The sequence below is a fragment of the Triturus cristatus genome, chromosome 10 (assembly GCF_964204655.1).
Source record: "Triturus cristatus chromosome 10, aTriCri1.1, whole genome shotgun sequence".
NCBI classification, from domain to species: domain Eukaryota; kingdom Metazoa; phylum Chordata; class Amphibia; order Caudata; family Salamandridae; genus Triturus; species Triturus cristatus.
The window spans coordinates 1,118,750,393-1,118,776,504 of NC_140593.1; the positions used below are offsets into that span (position 1 = coordinate 1,118,750,393).

Consider the following 26,112-nt stretch of genomic DNA (forward strand, 5'->3'; position numbering starts at 1 on the left):
CAGCTCAGATTAAGTAGTCTGCTCTGCTTTCCAAGGCATTAAAAACGCTGGGCCCTTCCTCGTCCACTGCTCTACCAGCTTTACTATGGCAAAGCCTTCCCAATAGGAATTGTAGGTTGTGCAAACATAATGAAATTAAAAATAAAGTACACATTCCTTTTGTCAATTTCAAGGCCAAAGATTCAGGTTTTCGCGCGAGGTAGACATCTAGGATGTATTACGAACAAATTGACGATATTGATGTCCAAGACAGCAAAGTAGAGACATTGGGCACATGCAGAGAATGTCCTTACTTCTGGTATGACCCACACATCCCTGGCTCTTCAAGTATTAAATCACACCGGTCTGCGTACAGAATCCTGGTCCCACCTCTGATGCCCGCTTTCTCCCACTAGATTTGTTGTCCTTACTGGAGAACCGCTGTTAACCTGGCCCTTTTTGAATGAATATGATGTTGGGCAGCTCTAGGGGTGCATAGTGGTCCACAGGGATATTTCCTTTTACTCTCATTCAGACCTGTCCTCTCTGGAACGCGATATAAAAGGAGGACACTTTTAACACACTCTTGTGTCTCCTGGTCTTGCTACACTGTGTATGATCTAGCAGTCACTGTTTCGAATCAATGTAGATTGCTTATCATTATGCTGTTTGTGAGCGTATTGTAACTTGTGAAGCCAATAAATAATTGTGACAAACCGTGCTAGAGGCAGAAAATATGAGATGGGGCAACTCAGAATCAATTCAGGGAATTGCAAGTGCATGGGTTTAAGGCAATGACGTGTTGAGGAATGTGTAGGATGGGAGACAGTAACTCGAGGACCACTGTCAGGGATTACAGTGGTTACAGAGTTACTGTCTCCCATCCTACACATTCCTCAACACGTCATTGCCTTAAACCCATTTGAGGCATCATATGGTGCTAAACAAGTGGGCTTGAGGGGAGGCGAAAGATTGTCATTCTCTGCACTAGCCACAGGAAACAAACATCGGTGTGTGTTGCCAGTGTACACGTGGCTCACTAGCACAAAAAGGATGGGTGAAAATGTTTGAATAAGTCTTACCCGTTCAGAATCGCTGTGGGCAAGTTCTGGTCCATCCTTCTTAGCGTGCATGTGCCATTACAGGGAGGGAACAGCCATATGCAAGTCTGCTTTGGCAGCGCCCGAAAAGGAAGAGAATCTTGACTAAACCTCAATGCCACATGCCCTCCGAACGACAACCGAAGCACGCCCAGAAGTGTTTTACTGATCAAGGTACATCTGAAGCTTGATGTCTAATTCTGAAGGTCACAAACACAGCAAGAAGAGTCAGGGTAGACTGTGCCCAGAGATGGCCAACCAGGATTGTGCATGTTTTGAACCATTTGTCTGAGGAGAGGCTCCATAAAAATGTGTACCAACGGAGAGGTGGGGTGCACCTGACACATTCATACCCAGAGGTGTCTAAGGAAGCAGAAGCTGTAAGTCACTTTCAGACAAAGAGGACTCCGAGACTCAGAGGTCACAATGTAAGGACTTAGTTGCAAACGTGGAGTATTGAGACTAACATTTGAAAGTAATTCTTACAAAGAGTGAAAAAGTCATGAAACAGAAACATCAGATGGAATGCAGAAAATAATGTAAATACATTGAAGAAGGCCTTGGTTCAGCACAGGAAGGCCCTAGCACAGGTTTTACAAGCAGATTACAAATTGATTTGGAAAAAGTATGGTATCAGAAATAGCAGCGAGAATTGGTGTTTCTGTTCCGATTCCCACGCGTGAGCCTGTGGTTCTAATCTTTTTACTGAGCACAAAGTTGTCCCGGTAGGACCGAGAACATTTGTTTCTGGTAAAACATGGAATACTACCAGCTCTCCTGTTATGTGCGGATCTATATGTCCCCTTACATGTACTATGCCTCCATGACTTACAAACACAGAGGAAGTAGGTGATTTCATGTTTGGAGGGCCTCCTTTTGGAATCTCCTGCCACTCGACATCACAAAGGGAGATTGTCAGTTGAGTTTCCACAAAACTTTGAAATAACTTCGTCCCCAAAGGCTCTTGAAACTAAGCGTGTGATTGTCCATCTACAAAGAGTACATGGCCAACCAGAGTGTTTCTTCATCTCGTGGTTCTAGTTATCCCTGGTAGGTGTCATAGTAGTCGGTGCCAGTAGGAGTTCCACTCTTCTATAATACTGGAGGGTTTCAACCCCAGAAAACAGTGCACACTCAATGGAAATGTGCGGAAAAAAGTCACAAAGTGCAATACGTGTTCCACTGGCCAGTAGAAGATCACCTCACATCTTGTCCATGTTCATCCACCTCATGCGTGCATGCCAACCCTTCCGATTCAGGCAGGAGATTGTCTATTTCAAGGTTAGCCTCCCGCAAAGAAAAATCTAAATTCCTCAGTGACAGGGACTGGTTTTCTGCGACTTGGGGTATGCACTGCCAGTAACCGGCTCCTGCAGGCGAGGCACATTTTTTGTCATGCTCTTTCTGCCTGCCATAGCGTTTTCTCCGTGCTCCTTCGTGACGGGTGAGGAAAAACTATGTTTGCATTTCTGATAAGCGATCCTGCAGCAGCACACTTGCAAGTCGCACACATGCCATGCAGGCCCGGCTCCAGGAATTTTGATTTGGGTGGGCCAAGGGTGCATTTGGGTGGGCCACTGTGGGCCCAAATTGTCACTTGTTGTAGTAGCCTACAAGCTCTAGGTTACATCATACTTGCAAACAGTCGCCATGATACAACAGATCGATTCTGTGTGTATACAGAGCCTGTGGAGAGTTATTTGAAAGTAAGAGCAATGTCTGGACTTAAGTGCAAACCCTCAAATTCCAACAGGCCAGGCTTCAACACAAGTACTTCCAGGCCTGATTTTCCTCAGTTCTACCATCCCTCTCCTGTGCACCTTATCTCACAGCTGACCTTTGGGCCACATCCCCATATCAGCCACCATCCAGCTCCACTTTCTTTATTCCTGTGAAAACATTGGTAATATCAGAGCAGTAAATATAATTAGCACACACTTTAAAATGGATGTATGACGTTACAACGCACACTTTTACAACGCATGCACTTACAACGCATTTTTTACAACGCATAATCCATTACAACGCATGACATTACAACGCATGACACTACAACGCATTTTTAAAAACTACCTTTACAACGCATTTCCATTACAACGCATACTACCTTTACAACGCATACCATTACAACGCATAATATTAAATTGCATTTAAGGTAAGTATTAGATAGTATAGGGGTAAAAGTTACTTTACTAACTCCAGGGGGTGCAACAGTAGGGTAAGTGTTGGATAGTATAGGGGTTAAAATTACTATTCTAACTCCAGGGGGTGCAACAGTAGGGTAAGTGTTGGATAGTATAGGGGTAAAAATTACTATTCTAACTCCAGGGGGTGCAACAGTAGGGTAAGTGTTGGATAGTATAGGGGTAAAAATTACTATTCTAACTCCAGGGGGTGCAACAGTAGGGTAAGTGTTGGATAGTATAGGGGTAAAAATTACTATTCTAACTCCAGGGGGTGCAACAGTAGGGTAAGTGTTGGATAGTATAGGGGTAAAAATTACTATTCTAACTCCAGGGGGTGCAACAGTAGGGTAAGTGTTGGATAGTATAGGGGTAAAAATTACTATTCTAACTCCAGGGGGTGCAACAGTAGGGTAAGTGTTGGATAGTATAGGGGTAAAAATTACTATTCTAACTCCAGGGGGTGCAACAGTAGGGTAAGTGTTGGATAGTATAGGGGTAAAAATTACTATTCTAACTCCAGGGGGTGCAACAGTAAGGTAAGTGTTGGATAGTATAGGGGTAAAAATTACTATTCTACCTCCAGGGGGTGCAACAGTAGGGTAAGTGTTGGATAGTATAGGGGTAAAAATTACTATTCTAACTCCAGGGGGTGCAACAGTAGGGTAAGTGTTGGATAGTATAGGGGTAAAAATTACTTTTCTAACTCCAGGGGGTGCAACAGTAGGGTAAGTGTTGGATAGTGTAGTGTAATATTATGCGTTGTAATGGTATGCGTTGTAATGGTAGTATGCGTTGTAATGGAATGCGTTGTAAAGGTAGTGTTTAAAAATGCGTTGTAGTGTCATGCGTTGTAATGTCATGCGTTGTAATGGATTATGCGTTGTAAAAAATGCGTTGTAAAGGTAGTGCGTTGTAAAAGTTGCGTTGTAAAGGTTGTTCCCCCTTTAAAATGTGTTCCACAGTTGCCCTAATTACCTGATTGCTAATTAAATAAAAACAGAAAGGCCATGACACTTGTGCGAAAGTTATTTTTGGCACCCCACCTATTAACTGTTTCTCCGCAGATACCATTACTACCACCCTCCAACAATGCCCTTCATCTCTCCTTAGCCCTTCTCTCATATGCATTTCATTTGTTGTATAGCGCTATTCATATCAGTGCACTGTAGGGTGTCACAATACTTTACATCACGCACACATTATACAGAGACAATGAATCATACAAGTATGTAAATCAGTCTATAGGGAATGACACATAAGCTAATGAGGATTTCAAGGTGTAGGAATCACATGTCATCCATAATAGTAGGCAGTATATTTTAAGAGGGTTTTGGCTGAGGAAGCACAAACTCAGGATTTAAAGCATATCCTAGTGGTTGAGGGTTGGCTTTACTAATAAAAATGTATATCTGCCCTGTTAGAAATGGGGGTCTCTAGTTGGCAATGCTTGCCACTGTCCAAGTAGGGACCCTTCTTCCTAAGTCAGAGTAAAAGGGCTACACCCTTTGATAACCCCTGCTCAACCATGTGGTAACGTAGCACGAGCAGCTAGGCTTATCTCAGAGGCAGTGTGTGAAGCTTTTATGACCATACACAGTAACACAGTGAAGAACACTACAAAGGGACACCACACAAGTAATTATAGAAAAATAAGTATCTTTATATATAGACTTAGCACAAGACCAATAATGGTAAAAGCCACAATACTGAAAAATAGGATTATTCTTGAAATGCTGCAAAAATAGCTCAGAGCGTGCAAAGAGGAGTTCAGTTCAAGGCAGTGGTCTCTGCGACCATTTTACTTACAATATACCTGGATTCTGTAGCAAAACAACCAAAATGTTGCAAACGAGCTGTAGCGATGATTTTCCTCATGCGAGACCAGCGATGCGTTGAATCCTTGCCGCAAGGGAGGGTGATGCTCTGATCTGCAGATGCGTGCGGGACAAAGCGACAAACTTCTTCACGCTAAGCTGGCGATGCGTTGAAATCCTTGCCGCAAGGGAGGATGAAGCACTGAGCCTGTTGCGTGTGCGACCTTGTTGCGATGAGAAGAAATTACGCTCCGCGAGGGAGCGACGGTCTGGGTGTGATGCGATAAAAATGGCGGACACACGGCGCCCGCACTGCGATGTCGTGATGCGATGATCTCAATTCGATGATCCTTGGTTAGCGAGCACTTGACAGCCCGCAAACGTGCGATGCGATGATCTTTGGGTGTTAGCGAGCGCTTTGTGGCCCGCAAGCGTGCGATGCAATGATCCTTGGTTTGCGAGCAGTCAGCGGCAGCAGCGCAATGATTTTTCGTACGCTCTTCAGCTGCAGCGGCTCGCAAACGGGCGTTAGCGACGATTTTCAGCACTCTCTTCACCGTAGTAGAACTAGAGGCCCTGGAACTCACAGGAGCCTCACCTGCAGATAGAAATCCTCGCTGGGAGGAATCAGGAGGCTGGTGGTGGAGTCTGATGTGCCTGAGACTCCAGCAGGAGGCTAGCTCTCTTCTAGCCCTTGGGTGATTGCTTTAGCAAGTTGAAATAAAAGTTCTCTTCAAAGTCCTTTTCCTCTTCTTCCAAGTCCAGTGAAAACTACTGCAGGCCAATCCAAGAATCAGCACACAAGCACAAGGACAGTCCCCTCCTGCAGATTCCTTCAGTTACACGGACAGAGGTTCCCCTTGTTGTCCAGGAGCAATACAAATTGTAGGGGTTTCAGCACAGATATTTATACCCCAAAAGTCTTTGTTTTCAGAAGCTACAAGTCACTGAACCCAGCCAGAACCAGTTCTGCCCAGTCCTGGAGCACTTTGTTTACCAGGCTGCATCCTTCCTTTCAGAAAGAGGGGGTCTGCCATCAGACGCGCAGTATGAGGTGGAGCCAGCATTCACCTTGCCAGGCACAGCCTTATTCAGGTCAAGGAGCTACCCCTCCCCATACTCCAATGCAGATCTCTCTATTCAACCCAGTTTTGACTCAGCCAGCCCTGTTCCTCCAAAACCAGACAGCCAATACACAAAACAGCAGAGCACACTGGAAGGCTAAGGCAAGAAAATACCTACTTTCTAAAAGTGGTATTTTCAAACACAGAATATCAAAATAAACTTCACTAAAAGAAGTATATTAATATTCTGAGCTCAGGCATACTACATTCGTTTTTCCACCATGTTCTTTGGGTCAGTTAGGACTATAGAATGTAATAGTCAAACTGCCCATTCTGGCCTATGGAGAATAGGTAGCCTCTTCTCAGCAGTAGAACTAGAGGCCCTGGAACACACAGGAGCCTCACCTGCAGATAGTAATCCTCGCTGGGAGGAAACAGGAGGCTGATGGTGGAGTCTGATGTGCCTGAGACTCCAGCAGGAGGCTAGCTCTCTTCTAGCCCTTGGGTGATTGCTGTAGCAAAAATAAAAGTCCAATCAAAGTTATTTTCCTCTTCTCTGAAGTCCAGTAGTAACAGCTGCAGGCCAGTCCCAGAAACAGCACACAAGCACAAGGACAGTCCTTCTCCTGCAGATTCTTGTAGTCACACGGACAGAGGTTCTTCTTGTTATCCAGGAGCAATACAAATTGTAGGGGTTTGTGCACAAATATTTATACCCTCAAAGTCTTTGTTCTTAGGGGTCCCAAGTCTCTGAACCCAGCCAGAACCAGTTCTGCCCAGCCCTGGAGCACTTTGTTGATCAGGCTGCATCCTTCCTTTCAGAAAGAGGGGGTCTGCCTCAGACGCACAGTGGGAGGTGGAGCCAGCATTCACCTTGCCAGGCACAGCCCTATTCAAGTGCAGGAGCTACCCCTCCCCTCACACCAAGGCAGGTCGCTCTATTCAACCCAAGTCTGACTCAGCCTGCCCTGTCCCTCTAAAACCAGACAGCCAATACACATAATAGCAGAGCAAACTGTAAGGCTTAGGCAAGAAAGTACCTATACTCTAAAAGTGGTAGTTTCAAACACAGAATATAAAAATAACCTTCACTAAAAGATGTATTTTAATATTCTGAGCTCAGGTATACTAAATTCGTTTTTCTACCATGTTCTGTGGGTCAGTTAGGACTATAGAATGTAATAGCCCAGACCTCCCATTCTGGCCTATGGAGAACAGGTAGCCTTACAGTAGTGAAAAACGAAATTGGGTGTAATTCACTACCAGGACATGCTATACATACCAAAGACATGTCCTACCTTACACATACAATGCACCCTACCATGGGGTGGGTTACATGATGCCAAGGGAAGGTTCAGGGGCTGGGAAGTGGGTGCACTTCACAGCCAAGATGGCAGTTCTGGACTGCACACAGACTCTGCAGTGGCAGGTCTGAGACACACTTTACAAGCTGCTTCTGTGGGTGGCGCAAACCAGCGCTGGAGGCCCACCAGCAGCATTTGGTTTACCCGCCCTGGGCACACACAGGCCACACTACTAGGGACTAACAGGTAAACCAAATAAGCCAATCATGGATATACCAATTCACATGTCATATTTACACAGGGAGCATTCGCGCTCTGGCACTGAATGGCAGTGGCACAGTGCCCAGAGCATCTAATACCAGCAAAGACAGAGGAGATAACAGCGAAAAATGGAAGGGAGACCCACGCCGAGGGTGCCAGGTCTAACACGTGTCCCCTCCAGCTGAAATGTGGGGAGAACTACCCATCCCCTTGGAAGTTCTCATCACTAAGGTGGAAAAATCTGGACAGACCATCAGCATTGGCGTGTTCTGTACCAGAGCGGTGTTCCACCATGAAGGTCATCCCCTGTAGGGAAATGGACCACCTCAACAACTTGGGATTCTCACCCCTCATCTGCATCAGCCATCTGAGGGGCCTGTGGTCTGTCTGAACCTGGAATTGAGTCCCAAACAGGTATGGTCTCAGCTTCTTCAGCGCCCAGACCACAGCAAATGCCTCGCGCTCAATTGCACTCCACCTCTGTTCCCGTGGAAGTAACCTCTAACTGATGAAGGCTACAGGTTGTTCTAGTCCCTCCTCATTTATCTGTGACAGAACGGCCCCCACCCCATGCTCTGAAGCATCTGTCTGGACAATAAATTCCTTAGCAAAATTGGGCGCCTGGAGTACGGGTGCTGTACACATGGCAGTCTTGAGGGCATCAAAAGCTTTCTGACAGGTGTCAGTCCAGTTCACAATCTTTGGCTGCTTCTTGGAAGTCAGCTCAGTCAAGGGTGCAACAATGTTGCCATACCCCTTGACAAACCTCCTGTAGGAACCCGTGAGTCCTAAGAAGGCCCTCACCTGGGTCTGGGTCCTTGGGGGCTTCCAAGCCAGGATGGTTTCAATCTTGGGCTGTAGGGGTGCCACCTGGCCACTCCCAACCTGGTGTCCCAAGTACACCACAGAACCCTGCCCAATCTGGCACTTACTGGCCTTGATTGTGAGGCCTGCTCTGCGCAGTGCCATCAACACTTCCAAGAGGTGGCGCAAGTGGTCCTCCCAGGAGGGACTAAACACTGCAATGTCATCTAGGTAGGCGGCACTGAAATCCTCCAGCCCAACCAACACTTGGTTGACCAACCTCTGAAAGGTGGCAGGGGCATTCTTCATCCCAAAGGGCATCACACGGAACTGGTAGTGCACATCTGGTGTGGAGAATGCTGACCTCTCCTTTGCCCCATTGGTTAAGGCAATCTGCCAGTACACAGACGTTAGATCAAACGTGCTGAGGTACCAGGCAGCCCCTAACCGATCTATGAGCTCATCAGCTCTGGAGATGGGGTGCACGTCGGTCTTCGTGACTGAATTGAGACCTCGGTAGTCCACACAGAACCTAAGTTCAGGAGTGGCACCAGGCCCTGCAGCTTTTGGTACCAAGACCACGGGGCTGGCCCAAGGGCTGCTAGAGGACTCAAACACCCCTAGGGCACACATTTTGGAGACCTCCTCCTTAATGTAGGCCCTGACTCTGTCAGTCACTCTGTAAGCTTTGTGCTTGACAGGAGTAATGTCCCCGGTGTCCACTTCATGGACACACCACTCAGTGACACCAGGCACCAGGGAAAACAAATCAGGGAATTGCCCCAACAGCTGGCGACAATCTCTCTGCTGTTCAGGGGTCAGTGTGGTGGAGAGGACCACACCCTCCACTGACCCATCCTTCTTTCCTGCACACAGGAGGTCAGAAAGAGGCTCACTCTCCTCCTCCATTCCAGCATCTGTGGCAAGATGCATGCCCACTTCAGACCTCTCAAAGTGGGGCTTCAGGCGGTTCACATGCAGGACCCGCAAGGGGTTCCTGGGAGACTTAAAGTCCACCAAGTAGGTAACTGGACTTTTGCGCTCCACCACCTCAAATGGACTGGTCCAATTATCTTGGACTGCACAAGGCTCCACTCGGCCAGTACCCAAACCTTCTGACCAGGTTAAAATTCGACCAGAGTGGTGTCCTGATCGTACCAACGTTTCATTTCCTCCTGGCTGACTTCCAGATTTGCCTCAGCAATATTTCTGAAACGCCAAGTCTGGTTCCTGAAGGCCAACATGTAGCTAAATACATCTTGGGGAAGTTTCCTGGGAGCCTTCCCTGACCAGACTCAGAGGTCCTCTTACCGGATGGCCATAGAGCAGTTCAAAGGGACTGAACCCTAAGGACTTCTGTGGCACCTCACGGTCGGCAAACAACAGGCATGGCAAGAGGACGTCCCACTTACGCCTCAGGGGCTCCTCTAGGCCCATGATCATGCCCTTCAAGGTCCTGTTGAACCTTTCAACCGGACCATTACCTTGTGGGTGGTAAGTAGTGGTGAACTTATAAGTTACCCCACACTCCTTCCACAGAGACTTCATATACTGGGAGATGAAGTTGGCTCTCCTGTCAGACACCACCTCTCTGGGGAATCTCACACGGGAGAAGATCCCCATCAGTGCCCGTCCCACCACGGGGGCTGTCACTGTCCTGAGCGGGATGGCTTCAGGGTACCGGGTGGCATGGTCCACCAAGACCAGGATGTACCTGTTGCCCATGGCTGTCTTGGGGTCCAGGAGGCCCCACAATGTCAATGCCCACTCGCTCGAATGGGGTACTGACAACCGGAAAGGGCTGGAGTGGGGCCTTGATCTTCCCCCCACTCTTCCCACTTGCCTGGCAAGTCTCACATGTCCTGCAATGAGCGTCTGAGCTCTTGCGCATCTCGGTCCAATAAAAGTGGGTGACCAGCCTCTCAAAGGTCTTGGTCTGCCCCAGATGTCCTGCCAATGGAATGTCATGAGCCAACCCCAGTAGGAAGGCTCTGAAGCACTCGGTTACCACCAGCACACGGGCTGACCCCGGCTCAGCAGCCTTAGGCTCGCTATACAGGAGACTGTTCTCCCAATAAATCAGATGTGAACCAGACGTGTCACCTGCTGCCTGGGCTGCAGCCAGTCGCCGCATACTCTCAAGAGAAGGGCAAACTCTTTGTTGCTCACAAAACTCCTCCCTGGTGGGCCCCCCTTCCTGCTGCCAATGGGTCAGCTCAGGCAGGTCCCCCAGTTTGGCGATCTGTTCCTCGGTAGGCTCCAGGGCATCCCCCTCAGGGTCTGCTCCCTCCTGGGCCGTGGGAACCAAGGGGGCCGGCATCCTGCACCCCCTGCCCCTTCTCTCTAAGGCAGGGACCTGGGCCATACTCTCAGGCTCCAGGTCTTTCTCAACACCCTCCTTGGCTGCCATGGACCGAGTGATAGCACACGCCCACTCAGGCAGACCCAACATTTCCAAGTGAGATCTCCTCTCCACCGTTGCCCACGGGGAGTTCTCTAAATCATTGCCCAACAGACAATCTACAGGCATGGCGGGCCTCACAGCCACCTGAAGAGTTCCTGAGACCCCCCCCCCACTCAAAGGGAACCTGAGCCACCTCACATTGACTCTCTGAGTTGTCTGCGGACACTACTGGGTAGAATGCATGGGGGACAACCTGCTCTTTGGACACCAACCGGGAGCTGACAGCAGTTACACTGGCTCCTGTGTCTCTTAGAGCCTCCACTCTATGGCCATTGATGGTTACCCACTGCCTGTACTTTTTAGTGTTATCAGGAAGTGCAGGCTTAGGGACCATCTCAAAGTCTCCTAGTGAGACAAGGGTCAATTCTACGGGATCCCACCCACCTTGGGCACCCATCTCCTCCCCTCCCAGGGCTACACTAGCAAGCTGGCGGGGTGGTGCACGGGGTGGTGCAGGGGCATCCCTTTGAGGACACTGGGTATCAAAGTATCTGTGGCCCACTTGACCACACTTATAACAAGTAAGGGGCCCCCTCTGAACAGGCCTTCCTGTCGGGGGCACTGGCTTCTTCTCTTGGGGAGGCTGGGACACCACTGCTTGGTTCCCTTGGGAATTACTTTGGGGCCCTCTCTGGAACTCCCTCGGTTTACCCCTGTCTCCCTCACTTCTCTGCTGGGGACCCTGCCCACCTTTGGCGAAGTCTCCCACTGGACCCTTGCGAACCCGGGTGCTCACCCAGCGGTCCGCCTCCTCAGCAAGCTTCCTAGGGTTAGTTAGCTTGCAATCAATCAGGTGCTGGCGTAGCTCAGGAAAACAGTTACTAGATAAATGCTCCCATGCAATCAAATCATAAAGCTGCTCAAAAGTTTCTACTTTGATACCTTTTACCCAGCGCTCCATTGCTCTGCAAAAAAATACACATATTCAACCCACGTGGTACCCTCTAGCTCAGTGGTTCCCAAACGTTTGACTCCTGAGGACCCCCATTGAGTCACCACTGTATGTCGGGGACCCCCAAGCAATTTGTAGGATTTAAATTTCAAACATTAAAACAGTAATTCAAAAACAATTAACACACGTGTGCACACAAAACAAATACTCAAATTACTAATGATTTTAGGTGCATATTTACAAGCCCCTATCACCATGGGAACATCACTTTTTGAGACGTTCCCGAGGCGATAGGGGCTTCGCCTTATTTACAAGGCAGCGTTAAGCCTTAACGTGGCTTAACGCTGCCTTGTAAATAAGACCCCCTTTCACCCAATGCTTAGTGTGAAAGGGGTGGGCAGTGGGTGTTGCGGTGGGCGTTTCCCCCACAACACCCATTGATTTTGACGTGGTGCCCTATTTACAAGGGCAGCGTAAATGGGAGGCAGCGCAAAAATTGAGACCAGGGAAAACCTGGTCTTAACTTGGCGAAACATGGAGAAATGCTTAATTTCTCCTTGTTTTTGCAAAATGCCTTGCTGCACATCGACGATCTTTAAAAAAATTAAAAATAATGACATTTTGTAACTTCCATATGTGCTGTATTAAGCAGCACACATAGAAGTGACAAAACGACATTTCAAGATTTTTTATGTGCAGGAAGGGGGACCTTCCTGTACATAAACAATCTTCCCCTGTTAAGTGTAGCGTCAGCGCAGGGCTGCACCATATTCTTGTAAATATGGTGCAGCCCTGCGTTTCTGAAGTGGCGGAGTGTGTTAAGCCAAGGAGGCTAACGACCCTCTCCGCCACTTCTGTTGTATTATATATTGAAAGCATTTGCAAGAAAACGAAAAATAGTTAATGGGAAGGTTGGTGCTGCATCTCCGTGACTAACTTTTCATTGGTTGGTTTTATTTCGCAGTACGAGGCTCCTGCTCCTGCCAGGGCCAGACTGGAAATCCAAAGCAGCCCTGGCAAATGATTTCAAACCAGTCCCCATACGGTGCACACCAAGTGCAGTGAGTGAGCCTGACCACTACAAAGGGGGCTTTGGGAGGCTCTCCCCCCGAAACATTTTGAAACAATGGTGCAGTCTACAACACATTTATCATTATATATTGAATTGTGTTAGCTTTTAAAGAATAGTAAATGAAGACCTGACTATGCACCAGAATTCGACAATCTTTCTGGGGGGTCTTCAATGATTCCCCCACTATCACCCTCCAACATTGCTTCTCATCTCCCCATAGCCCCTCTGTCACCTGTATTTCATTTTTTATAGCATCTCTCTTACCATTGTAGGATGTCAGAGCACTTTACATCACACACATATAGAAACAGTGAATCATACGTGTAAATCAGTGTATAGAAAATATTACATAAGGCAAAGGGGACTACAAGGTGTAGAAGTCACATGTCATTCATACTGGTAGGCATTGTTAAGGAGTGCTTGGTCTGGAGAAACACAAACTCAGGATTCAGAACATAACACAGTGGTTAGCATTGACTTTAACACTAAAAATGTATTTCCTCCCAAATAAACCTTTTTAGCAGCATCAGGATAATGAAAGACTGGGAAAAAACATAAGTCACTAACTTGTACCTAGCAGTTTGCAAGTAGCTGTTTGATGACAGTTTATAGGTCACTGTGCTAGATTACGATTGTCCCTTATGAACTGCACAGTAAAAAAAAGAATCTCTCTGACAAAAGAAGTAACCCACTGACCTATGCATATAAAATACTGTTTTTTAAAAGGCATGGTACATGTTCTTTGCAGTAGGCATTTTAACCCTCTGCGCTACATTCGATAAGTCAAAGCTGCCACTGGACAAAACTGTCATCTCTCTCCAGCAGGGACATTAATCACTGGTGTTATCTTGACACTTTATTGTTCTTTGAAAACTGCTAATTAAACAAGAAACTTTGCAGTGCTTTCAAAACTGCTGCCTGCGGACCCCCTAGGAATGTGTCAGGGACCCCTGGGGGGCCGCGGACCACAGTTTGGGAAACACTGCTCTAGCTTCTTGCAGGTCCTAAATCTCTGCCTATACATCTCAGGGGTCAAACCATAGCGGGTAATCAAAGCTTCTTTCATGTGGGCATAAACCATCCTACTTTCTGGGGGCAGGTCCAACAAGGTATCCCTCCCCTCACTCACAAAGTGTCCCCACAACCCCGCTCCCCAATCCTTCTCAGGGACCCGGTGGGACACCATGGCTAATTCTTAAGCTGCAAACCATTGCCCAATATCTTCACTTTTGTGGAAATCCTTACTATCCTCCTTGGGTATATACACTCTACTCTCGGTATGCACTACTGGTATGCTGCCACCAGAGGGGGAGATCTCTACACTCCTTGCTTTAATCTCCAACTCCCTCAATATTCTCTCAAGCTCAAGTTTCACTTTCATAATTTCAAATTCTAACTTCTTGTTCTCTATGTCCCTCTGACCATCCATTTTAAGATTAGCCATTTCCATATTATGCCGCCTATCTCTCTCCCTGTCCTCCATCTCTTCTGGAGATAGACCCCTTGAGGACACACTAGTGCCCCGGCTGGAAACTGCTTTATCTCCCACCAAATCTACTATTTCATCCTGCTGCTCTCCTGCATTCTCTTCCCCCTCCACAGGCTCTCCCATATTCTTAGGGGCATCCCTGGCTTCTAGCCAGGCCTTCAGTGCCTTGTAATACTCCTCCCCCTTAGTGAGACCTGTGATAGGGACTGTGAAGCGTTTGCAAAAATATTTGAGCTGCCTGGATGTGTAGGTGTCTATTTTCTCGTCTTCCCAGGAGAGATCCTCAGAGGCATTGATCTGGGCTTGCCCATTGTAGCAATAACTGGCAATATCAATCAAAAATAGAATCAAAAAACCTCAAAAACGTATGTGGTTACGTTATGGTCTGCACTCACTAGTAGTGTACACTATAATTACTGTATGCGATCACAAATGCAAGTCCAGATCCTCACCACTGACCACCAATGTTAGAAATGGGGGTCTCTACTTGGCAATGGCTGGCCACTGTCCAAGTAGGAACCCTTCTTCCTAAGTCAGAGTAAGAGGGCTACACCCTTTGATAACCCCTGCTCAACCCTGTGGTAACGTAGCACGAGCAGCTAGGCTTATCTCAGAGGCAGTGTGTGAAGCATTTATGACCATACACAGTAACACAGTGAAGAACACTACAAAGGGACACCACACAAGTAATTATAGAAAAATAAAGTATCTTTATATATAGACTTATCACAAGACCAATAACGGTAAACGGTAAAAGCCACAATACTGAAAAATAGGATTATTCTTGAAATGCTGCAGAAATAATTCAGAGCGTGCAAAGAGGATTTCAGTTCAAGGCAGTGGTCCCTGCGACCCTTTTACTTACAAAGTACCTGGATTCTGTAGCAAAACAACCAAAATGTCGCAAATGAGCTGTAGCGATGATTTTCCTCACGCGAGACCAGCGATACGTTAAATCCTTGCCGCAAGGGAGGATGATGCGCTGATCTGCAAAACTTCTTCACGCTAAGCTGGCGATGCGTTGAAATCCTTGCCGCAAGGGAGGATGATGCGCCGAGCCTGTTGCGTGTGCAACCTTGTTGCGATGAGAAGAAATGGCGCTCCACGAGGGAGCGACGATCCGGGTGTGATGCGATAAAAATGGCGGACGCATGGCGCCCGCACTGTGATGTCGTGATGCGATTATCTCAATGCGATGATCCTTGGTTAGCGAGCCCTCAACAGCCCGCAAACGTGCGATGCAATGATCTTTGGGTGTTAGCGAGCGCTTTGTGGCCCGCTAGCATGCGATGCAATGATCCTTGGTTTGCGAGCGCTCGGCGGCAGCAGCGCGATGATTTTTCGTACGCTCTTCAGCCGCCGCGGCTCGCAAATGGGCGTTAGCGATGATTTTCAGCACTCTCTTCTCCGTAGTAGAACTAGAGGCCCTGGAACTCACAGGAGCCTCACCTGCAGATAAAAATTCTCGCTGGAAGGAATCAGGAGGCTGGTGGTGGAGTCTGATATGCCTGAGACTCCAGCAGGAGGCTAGCTCTCTTCTAGCCCTTGGGTGATTGCTTTAGCCAGTTGAAATAAAAGTTCTCTTCAAAGTCCTTTTCCTCTTCTTCCAAGTCCAGTGAAAACTACTGCAGGCCGATCCAAGAACCAGCACACAGGCACAAGGACAGTCACCTCCTGCAGATTCCTTCAGTTACACGGACAGAGGTTCCCATTGTTGTCCAGGAGCAATACAAATTGTAGGGGTTTCAGCACAGATATTTATACCCCAAAAGTCTTTGTTTTCAGAAGCTGCAAGTCACCGAACCCAGCCAGAACCAGTTCTGCCCAGTCCTGGAGCACTTTGTTTACCAGGCTGCATCCTTCTTTTCAGAAAGAGGGGGTCTGCCGTCAGACGCACAGTAGGAGGTGGAGCCAGCATTCACCTTGCCAGGCACAGCCCTATTCAGGTCAAGGAGCTACCCCTTCCCATACTCCAATGCAGATCTCTCTATTCAACCCAGGTCTGACTCAGCCTGCCCTGTCCCTCCAAAACCAGACAGCCAATACACAAAACAGCAGAGCGCACTGGAAGGCTTAGGCAAGAAAAACCTACTTTCTAAAAGTGGTATTTTCAAACACAGAATATAAAAATTAACTTCACTAAAAGATGTATTTTAATATTCCGAGCTCAGGCATACTAAATTCGTTTTTCTACCATGTTCTTTGGGTCAGTTATGACTATAGAATGTAATAGTCAAACTGCCCATTCTGGCCTATGGAGAACAGGTAGCCTTACAGTAGTGAAAAACGAAATTGGGTGTAATTCACTACCAGGACATGCTATACATGCCAAAGACATGTCCTACCTTACACATACAATGCACCCTACCATAGGGGTGGCTTACATGATGCCAAGGGAAGGTTCAGGGGCTGGGAAGTGGGTGCACTTCACAGCCAAGATGGCAGTTCTGGACTGCACACAAACTCTGCAGTGGCAGGTCTGAGACATACTTTACAAGCTGCTTCTGTGGGTGGCGCAAACCAGCGCTGCTGGGCCACCAGCAGCATTTGGTTTACCAGCCCTGGGCGCACATGGACCACGCTACTAGGGACTAACAGGTAAGCCAATCATGGATATACCAATTCACATGTCATATTTACACAGGGAGCATTCGCGCTGTGGCACTGAATGGCAGTGGCACAGCGCCCAGAGCATCTAATACCAGCAAAAACAGAGGCGATAACAGCGAAAAATGGAAGGGAGACCCACGCCAATGGTGCCAGGTCTAACATGCCCAAACTCTTTTCAGAAAAATTTAAATAATGAAAGATTGGGGAAGTTCCAACTATATAGCAACACAAAACAAAGTGAAATTCTAATCATACCATTCATGATAGTAGGCAGCTCTTTGATGACAGTTCATAGGTCCTATGTTAGGAGTATAACTTCTGAACTGCAAGTAACACAAGCATCTATGTGACAAAGGCATTAACCCACTGAGCTATCCGCATAAAATACAGTTTATCTGCATTTCAAAACTACAAACAAAGGATTGCCACCAGCAGGATCATTAATCACCAGATATCTGGACATTTTTATTGTTGTCTTGCATCCCTGATAAAAACGATTTAAATGAAGCATACCAAAGTATGTGCCTTGCTGGGCCTGTGCAGATTTTAAAAATAAGACCAAATAGTAACAAATTATCTTACCTACTGGAATAGTCAAACTTTGTGTCACAGCCTGATCTGACAGGCAGCTGCAGGGGTCAGGAAAGGTCAATCAGAATAAACAAACTTATTTTCTCCTATGTTGAAATGGAAAAGAAAATATCCACGCAGCAGGACGGTAGGCAAAAGTTACTCATAAAGAGGACGGAGTCCCATCACCCACCGAAGTGGCATGCTTCATCATCTGGGGCCTCCTCTTAACCGCACCTGGTGCCGTTAAGGAGCTACAACTCCTTGCTAGTGTCAATAGGAGGAGCTCGCGGATGTTTTGAGTGTGTAACAGGAGGACTAGATCTCCAAATAGTCAATGAAGCTGCCTATCGTGTGGTGGAGTAAGATGTGATAAATGTGCAGTGTGTATAAACAGTGATTTAAAATTGACTACCCAGAGAAAATAAGTTTATTCAGTATCTCGGGGTGTCAAACTAATAAAAAACATGAAAGCGTATACTCTGTGAATCTCCGAGTGCGCTAATACCATAAAGCGGTCTACATGTTTCAGCCAACTGTAATCAAAAGATATAATCGTGGCTTTCTTCAGGACCATAAAACGATACTACTGCAGCAAGAATAAGTCAAATGTAAATTAACCACTGGACTAGGAACGATACAACCAACTGGTGTACCTGCGTATTCATAGATAGACGATACTGCAGGAGAAATCGGTGATCACCCGCACCAAATCGGGGATACCACCCACCGCTCCTGGTAACAACTCAGGGCGTGAGGCAACGCTCTGTCCGTCGTTACCCCGGACGTTCTTCCTGATTATTCCGAGTGGTGGTTACTCTGTGCCAAATAAAGAATGTGTCCCCTTGCCATGCCCCTATTCAGGGCTCAAGTCGGGGGTACCACGCGGGTGGACGGCGTCCCCCCACTTATTTTACCGGGAGCTTGATAACTGGAGCAAATGGAGCCACACATTCACTCTTTGGCCTCTCTGGGGCGAGATCGGAGCTCATTCAGAATGCTGCTCACGCGCTGGCTTCTCTGATGCAATCGCATCTAAGGGGTGAGCGAGGGGAGGCAGTGAGTCTGATGATGTAAGCCACCTTTCGTGATGTTACTTCCTGTCATGACGTCAGCGTCCCCCCACTTCTTTTTTTAGGACTTGTGCCCTGCCCCTATTGTACCTGCAGGACATAGTCCACCTTTCTAAAATGAGTTATGTGATTGGGTCTGGGCTTTTTCTCACAGCCATGCCCAATCATGTAACTCCCAGAACAGGTAGAAAAACAACGTTCGGAGGAACGTTTTAAATTATAGTGCCCATTTTGTATTGGCCTTCATGTCCTCACCTCGAGGGCCAAGGCTCATGTTTGGGTGGGCCAGGCTCATGTTTGGGTGGGCCTGGCCCACCCTGCCCACCCGCTAGAACCGGGCCTGATGCCATGCCAATAGCCCCGATTCAGGCCTCAGTAGAAGTCAATCTGAGAAATACATTCTCCCGATTATTATTTTGAAATCTCCCACTTTACTCTTCTAAAATGTTGGCTTGTATGTCCCTCCAAGCCGGAACAGCCCCTTCCACGTACAAACAACTTCAATTTTTGAAACGGCTCACCACTTAACGCGTGTAGCTGGAGACCACATCCAAGATGTTCTCCACTTCTGGTCCTAAGCCCATTTGTCTATGAACCCGTCCTAAGCCCATTTGTCTATGAACCCGTCAAGAGCCCAACCGTGTAGTTATCCGTAGTCTAGCCAAACGTTTTTAAAATAGGTGTTTTCTGAGCCCCTCCCATGTCAGAAGCTTGTTTCAGGTCTTCGCAGAGCCCTCCAAGCAGGCTGCCATTGCAGCGCACCTCGTGTTTGTAACCCCATCTTATGTAAACCAATAAAAGCCAGGCTGCAGCTTGTAATGAATATGCAGCCATGTGAAAGCTGACATGTTCCGAGTCGCACAGTAGGAACATGCTTTTTATTACTAATTTGGTGTCTCTGATTTACAGGGTGTTTCCAGCCCTGGGCATCGAGCCACGACTCATAACTCAGCCCCCTGCATGCGCTGCGCAGTGCGGCCGCCGAGCGCTAAAGCCTATTAAATGTCAGGGTAACAATTACTGAGGGAGGGGGCTGCCCTCAGGGCGCGGCGGCGGCCCTCAGCTGCTGGCCCACAGGAAGTGGCTGTGCGTCAGCCTCCAGTGTCAACAGAGCCCGCCAGAACAGAGCCACCCCTCCGGTGAACCCACGCTGCGCTTACGGGGTTTACAAGAAAGTAAACTGTGCTCATTTGTTTGTCTTTCGAGCATTGGCGGAGCCTTGCTGAAGAGCTGGGGCAAGCTCTCATGCTAACATGCATGACACAGAAGTTGAGGCTAAGTTTACTTTGGCGTGTAAGGGCTTTTAGAGAGTAGTAAAATACGCAGAGAGGAGTGTTGGGTTGGAGGATGCTGGCAGACACCTATTTGTTTTATTAACTAAAACAAGCCCAGCTGTGCATAACATGGATACTTCAGGACACATTGTCACTCTGTGAATATACAGTAAAGAAACTCCTCGCTGACTGGCAATATCCTTATAATGTACAGTACAGAGTACATGCCAACCCTCCCGATTCAGGCGGGAGACTAAAGATTTCAAGGTTAGTCTCCCGCCTTCCGATTCCTGCATAGAAAAACCCAATTACTCGGCAGGCTAAAGCTGGCAGGGACTCGTTTTGAGTGACTGAGTCTGTACTGCCAGCAACCTGCAGGCGAGTACACATTTGCCATGCCCTCCCTGCTTGAAATAGTCCCTTCTCCATTCACCTTCCTGACAGATGAGGAAAAACGTACATTTTCATTCCTCATATCAGATCCTGCAGCAGCACACTTGAAAGCCCCGTACATGCCAATAGACCCGACTCAGGCCTCAATAGAAGTCAGTGGGAGAAATACATTTTCCTGATTATTATTTTTAAATCTCCCACTTTACTCTTCTAAACTGTTAGCATGTATGAGATACAGGCAATAATAATAAGATGTTAATATAGCACACCCGTTGGCCCATTTTTTCAGCTGCCTAATGCTGTCGGTGTTGGTGTTACCCAGCCCATTTTTGCTCAATTTATCAGTCACAAAGACAGCAAAGGTGTCTGAATTTCAGCACTAGGCTTGCATCCTTCTTAGTTCATATAAAATGTTGATGCCTTTTATCAGCCATGGGGGGAGGGGTTGACAACTCCACAGGTTATGCAGCAGTATCTGCCTGGTGTCTACGACAGCAGTACCTGTAGCAGCTGTAGGGGAGTGTTGTCACTATGTTATAGGATAACGATGTGTTTGTTTATTTATCTATCAAAACAGGTAAATCCCAGAAGCCTTTAGCAAGTGGATTCCAAAGCACAGAAATATCAGGCTTGGAATCCACCACTGCACCTTTGACATCAGCGTCTCAACCAATTGCTGAACCTCTATATGTGTGCCCGCTAAAGAAAACTAGGTATGCTGTTGCGTCACTCAAAAAATTAGGAGCACAAGTAACAAAACAACCCCCAAAGCTTGGTCTGGACAATAATCAGAAATCTGCCTTATGACAGCAGCAAAACTTTCCCCAAGCTACTATTCAACATCTAAAAATGACTAACTTTACAAGTTCCCGATAACAGCACAGTAGTCAGGCTTTCACTCCCAAAAAGAGGATTGTTGGAATTCGCAGCCCCACCTAAACTGACACTTGAATGTGTTAACACAATCAGACTTTTACTAAAACCCAACCAATAACTTGAGGCGGACCAGATTGTAACTAACCACAGTAAACAGGAACTGGGGATTGATGAGGGGTTTGGTGAACGAAAATAAAACACAGTCAAGTTTATGCTAATCCAGGAGTTCACATTTAAAGTAGGAGATAGAATTGTAAATTTTGATAAAAAACGCTGATAGTAAGAGAACGAGTGAACGCCAAACGAGCTCCTTCTGGCAGACATCACAGCAAGCTGCATAGATGTAACAAGCATTTACAATGCAACGGTCTCGGCATTGTTAAAGTTAGAGCTATTGGCATTGCTCATGACAATGCCGTTTCTTTAAATGTTTTAAAAACAAAAACATAAACAAAAATAATGTCATGAGCAATGCCAATAGCTCTAACTTTACCAATGCCGAGACCATTGCATTGTAAATGCTTGTTCCCCTATTGTTCAGCTTGACTACAAAACGCACCATTGCATGGTGGGATATGTAGTGCTATCTCGCATTATTTACTTAACGCCATAGTCTAGGCAGAAAGAACGTGCCTGAAATAAACGCACCGACCGATTGCTCCACGGATTTTAATAACAGTTTACTTGTCCTCTTAATTTCAGCCAGGGGGCAAAAATGACGAGTGGAAAAAAAAAAAACAGTTTCGCGCAAGGTCGAGCATTATCCGCCTAGTTCCTCGGGAGTATCGAGTTGTGATTTTTGAACGGCCGGCCAAGCGTGCCCAAATTTAAAGCCAGGTGTTCTTTGTGTTTGTTGTAAATAACCGGACGAGGAGGTTAGCTTTTCACCTCCCTTCCCAGGTCTCTGTTTGGTAACAATCCCTGCGCCTTTCCAGGGCTGTCGCGTTTCTATGACCACCAGGGCTTTAAGTGGGCAGGGTCCTGCCGGTGAAAAAGCAAGCGTTGAAACGGTTCTCTATCGGGCTCTCCGTTTTTGCCCTCACCATCAGGGAGAAAAATAAATCTTAACTCTAGTCTGCAGTTCCATCCTTTACAGCCTTTGAAGTCCCCTGGTGTCCGTGCGCACGGTCGGCCCTGCAGGAGGGGGAGGTGGAGCCATAGCGGCCGATCCACCAGCGCCATGGAGGAAAGCAGACAGCAGGACCGGGCCCCACCGACAACCACCACCACCACAGGATCCGCGCTTCGGTGGGAGAGCAGCGCCTAGAGCGTTCAGAGCACTGTGGCCATGTCACGGGGCCGCTAGAGTACGCGGGGAGCCATGGACGCCTTGCTGAGGAGCCTGCTGGTGTGCAACCTCTACTGCTTGCTACGAGGTGAGGGGCCCAGGGCATAGGCTGCAGACTCGGAGCCTGTGGGGCAGATATGCTTCCTAGTCATGGCGGAGCACCGTTAGGGAATGGGTGCATTTGATGGGTGAGAGAATGACCAGCAGACTTTAGAGGAGCGTCGCCCTGTAGGTGAATCATTGAGTCTGTTGAACGAGGAGGCCAGCGTCATCTAGGTGCAGGGTCTCTCATTGGGTTGGAGACGGTATCCCGGTGGACCTTGTGTAGAGGGACTGTGTAAGCGAAGTGGGTAGGGGAAGGTACGTTCAGTGTGTAGGGAATAAAGAGTCATACAGGAACAAGGCAGAGCAAAAGGCACACCACCGCCTTTCTCCGAGGCAGAGCAGAAATGCCTCGGAGAAACACAGTGTCCTTTTCGGATTCGGGGGCGTGTTTGTCTTTTCTCTCCTCCAGCCATTGGCTGGAGGAGAGAATGAGACTTTCTTTAAAAAACACGCCCCCCGATCCGAAAAGGACGGGGCCTAATCGGAGTGACTGACCTCTTCTCCAGTGGCTGGCCAGCATTTACGAGGCCAGCCAATGGAGAACAGGGGAGAAGAGGGGCGGGTTCAAGCCCCTCTTCTCCAAGTCATTAAATCTCCGACTTCCGGTTCTGCCTTTCGGCAGACCGGTAGTCCTCGACCTAAAAACCAAGGCCACAGAGAATACCTAGTTCATTGGGATAGCTAGAAATAATCGAGAAAGAACAGTAATAGGAGCTCAGAGACCATAGAAGGAGAACAAAAACTTACATTGAAGCAAGAGCAATCCAGCTACAACCTGATGGATCTATGATAAAGTACCTTTAAAGGACTGTGCACAACTTCACATGTTCTCCCTGCCTTGCCCAGAGACCTGAAAAAGCAGTGGAATGGCAGGTGACAGTCTTTCGTCTCACCCACTCAGTGCTCCACAGACCTGAGAGCGGCAAGAGAATCTCAAACACCATCATCCTCTGTCAGCGTCGGTCTGTACAGACCTTCAGTGACTGAGGATTTCAGGCCATACTGACAGCTGCTCTCTCACATAAACCTGTCAGTGCAGCGCCGGCTCTCAGCTTTATGCACAACAGAGAGCGTTGCTTCAGGTGGGTGCGAGTAAAGCTGCTGGAGATGTTGGGGTGGATGGCGGGAGACCGGATATTGTTTTTTTTTTTAAAACATTCCCTGAACGTGTGAGGTGGATCTTGGAAAAGTTAGAGTGAAAAAAGACTGAGAGTATGTCTTCCTATGGCTTACTGAGACTTTAAAATGGAGATGTTTAACAGGGAAAAGCAAAGGAAGTTACAGTTACAGATTAGCACTAATATGTGGTGGAATTGTATTCTTGAAAATGATACACAGCTTTTAAAGTGTGAAGAAGTGGTTGCATGCAGTAAATGGGAACAATGCATATGTTTTGTTTAAAGTATAGCTTGTGACAAAAGTAAGCAGGTAAGTGCAGTTAGGTGGTGGTGCTCTTTTTCGGTATGCAAAGCGAAGAATTCTGCTCCACTTCAAACGTTTTGCAACATGTCCTAAGTTCATGCAAACTGAATTGGAATAGTTTGTGGGCTGTCATATAGGTAAAGTGGGGAGAGTTTTTTGCATAACGACAGGCGTGCACAAAATACGAGGGAAGTGAGTGAAAATGCAAAGCAAAGGAATGGTAAATCTCTTTTGGAATACATACTCTTGTTGCAAAATGTATGTGTTTTACTTACAATCTTAGGGACAGTACTCCTAACTCAAGAATTTGGGTGTGAATGAACCGAATTGTACGTTGTGGATCGGTGACGGCGAGTGCCTACTGAGTGTTTACAGTCAAGGGTTTGACAGTGTGAGGTAGTTGGGCTTTAGTCCGTGAGTCCCAGCTACCAGTATTTTGGGAAACTGAGATTTGTTTCATCTAGTTGTGTGTCATAGCACTTTGTGCGGCTAGGCATTAGTGCAACTCTCCATGATGTTCACAACCAGTGTCAGGCACTTGTTGTGCATTGCAGGTTGGGGAAGGCCAGTACCCTCTGCAGTGTAATTGTGTTAACTCTGTGTGAGTGCAGTTCAAAAGAGCAGCCTTCGGTTTGGTATTTCTTAGGAGTCTTTTATGTGGCAAATTGGAGAAGTTAATTTCTTGTGATAACATTTTAGACCTTGTAGGGGATGGAGCGTTCTACAGCCGTCAGTGTTTTCTGTAGTTGCAGTTGCTCGTGGTAACTGTGAACAAAGGTGGAGAATACATTTTCAGGTCTCGCCTAGCAGTGCTCATGCGCTGCTCTGTGAGACTTATTGTAAGGGGGCTTCAAAAAGCTCACCACACGCTCATGCGTGTGTTTTGGCCTAATGCTTGCGGTTACCCGCACAGGCACCATGTGTTTTGAATTATCATGCCCAGACGCGTGCGCGATAATTCAAAATACATGGCTCGCTGTGGCGCGCGTTTTTCTTTGTTGCTTGCATCCCCAAGGCACTTAATTTTCGAGCACTCGTCGGAGAAGGTGGCGCAGATCAATGTTGCCGTGGCATATGTTATTTCCAGGTTATATCTGGAGGAAATGTTGTTAAAAAGCATTGAATCTGGGGAATAGAGTGCAGAATAAAGGTCATTCAGACCGTTTCAACAATTACTCCCCACTAGCAGAGCCAAACCTCCCCCATATCCCTTGCGGTAAAGGGAATACATTATAGCGGTTTCAGTGCCTGATTTCAGGGTGGCTCTAAGAGGGAGGCCCTTATACCCATGGTTAGCCAGAAATGTCCCTTCCCTTACATGGGCTGGGTAAACACTCGCCTTTCCTCGGTCTATATTTAAGTGCAAGTGGCTCAGGCACGCGAAGGTCGGAAGGCTCCCTCCGCAGAGGCTTAGAGCTGCCCCCTCACAAAGGCTCACACGGGCAGGAGGGATTTGTGAGGTATGTCCCCGTCATACCTCTACCCTCCCCTGTCAGCACGTGAACGCTCGGGTCCTGCATGTGCCCAATGCCCGAGCACGCATCCATGGGCGGGTGCACTGAAAGCTCGGGTCCAGCATGCACCCGTCCCCGTGTACGCATCCATGGACCGGTGCACGGATGTTCGGCGCTACAGGCAAAATGGCGTCTTCCCGCTGCCGTGCTCCACATCTGCATTTTTTCGGTCCTTTCTTAGATATTTAGTCGCGTTGGCAAACCCCTGTGGTATTACCGCTCATGTTAATACTGCATCCGTTATTACCAATAAGCGTTCTCGGTAATACTGGCTGCAGTGTAAATTAATCCCCGCTACGGCCTTGTGGAATGGGACATAACGTGCAGAATCGGTTTTACCGCAATAGTTCCCGCATGTGAACTCATAGTACCAGGCCTTTTCTCTCACGTCATTGACAGGGTAACCACCTTAGGAAGAAGGCCTGACACACTCCTTTCATGCCACAAACCGGGTACCACAGAGCCCTTTGCTGCCTCTTCAAGTTGGCATTTAAAGTGGCCACCCACTGTGCAGAAGGAAACGGTTATCTCCTCCCAATCCTGTATCTTTTTTTAAAA

The 26,112-nt window shown here is 47.5% G+C and overlaps 1 protein-coding gene across 2 annotated transcripts in view; it reads left to right on the forward strand.

The window, feature by feature from the left end:
* Window positions 1-26,112, forward strand: part of LMF1 (lipase maturation factor 1) — a 1,132,479-nt gene that overhangs the window by 995,261 nt on the left and 111,106 nt on the right. The window lies entirely within an intron of this gene.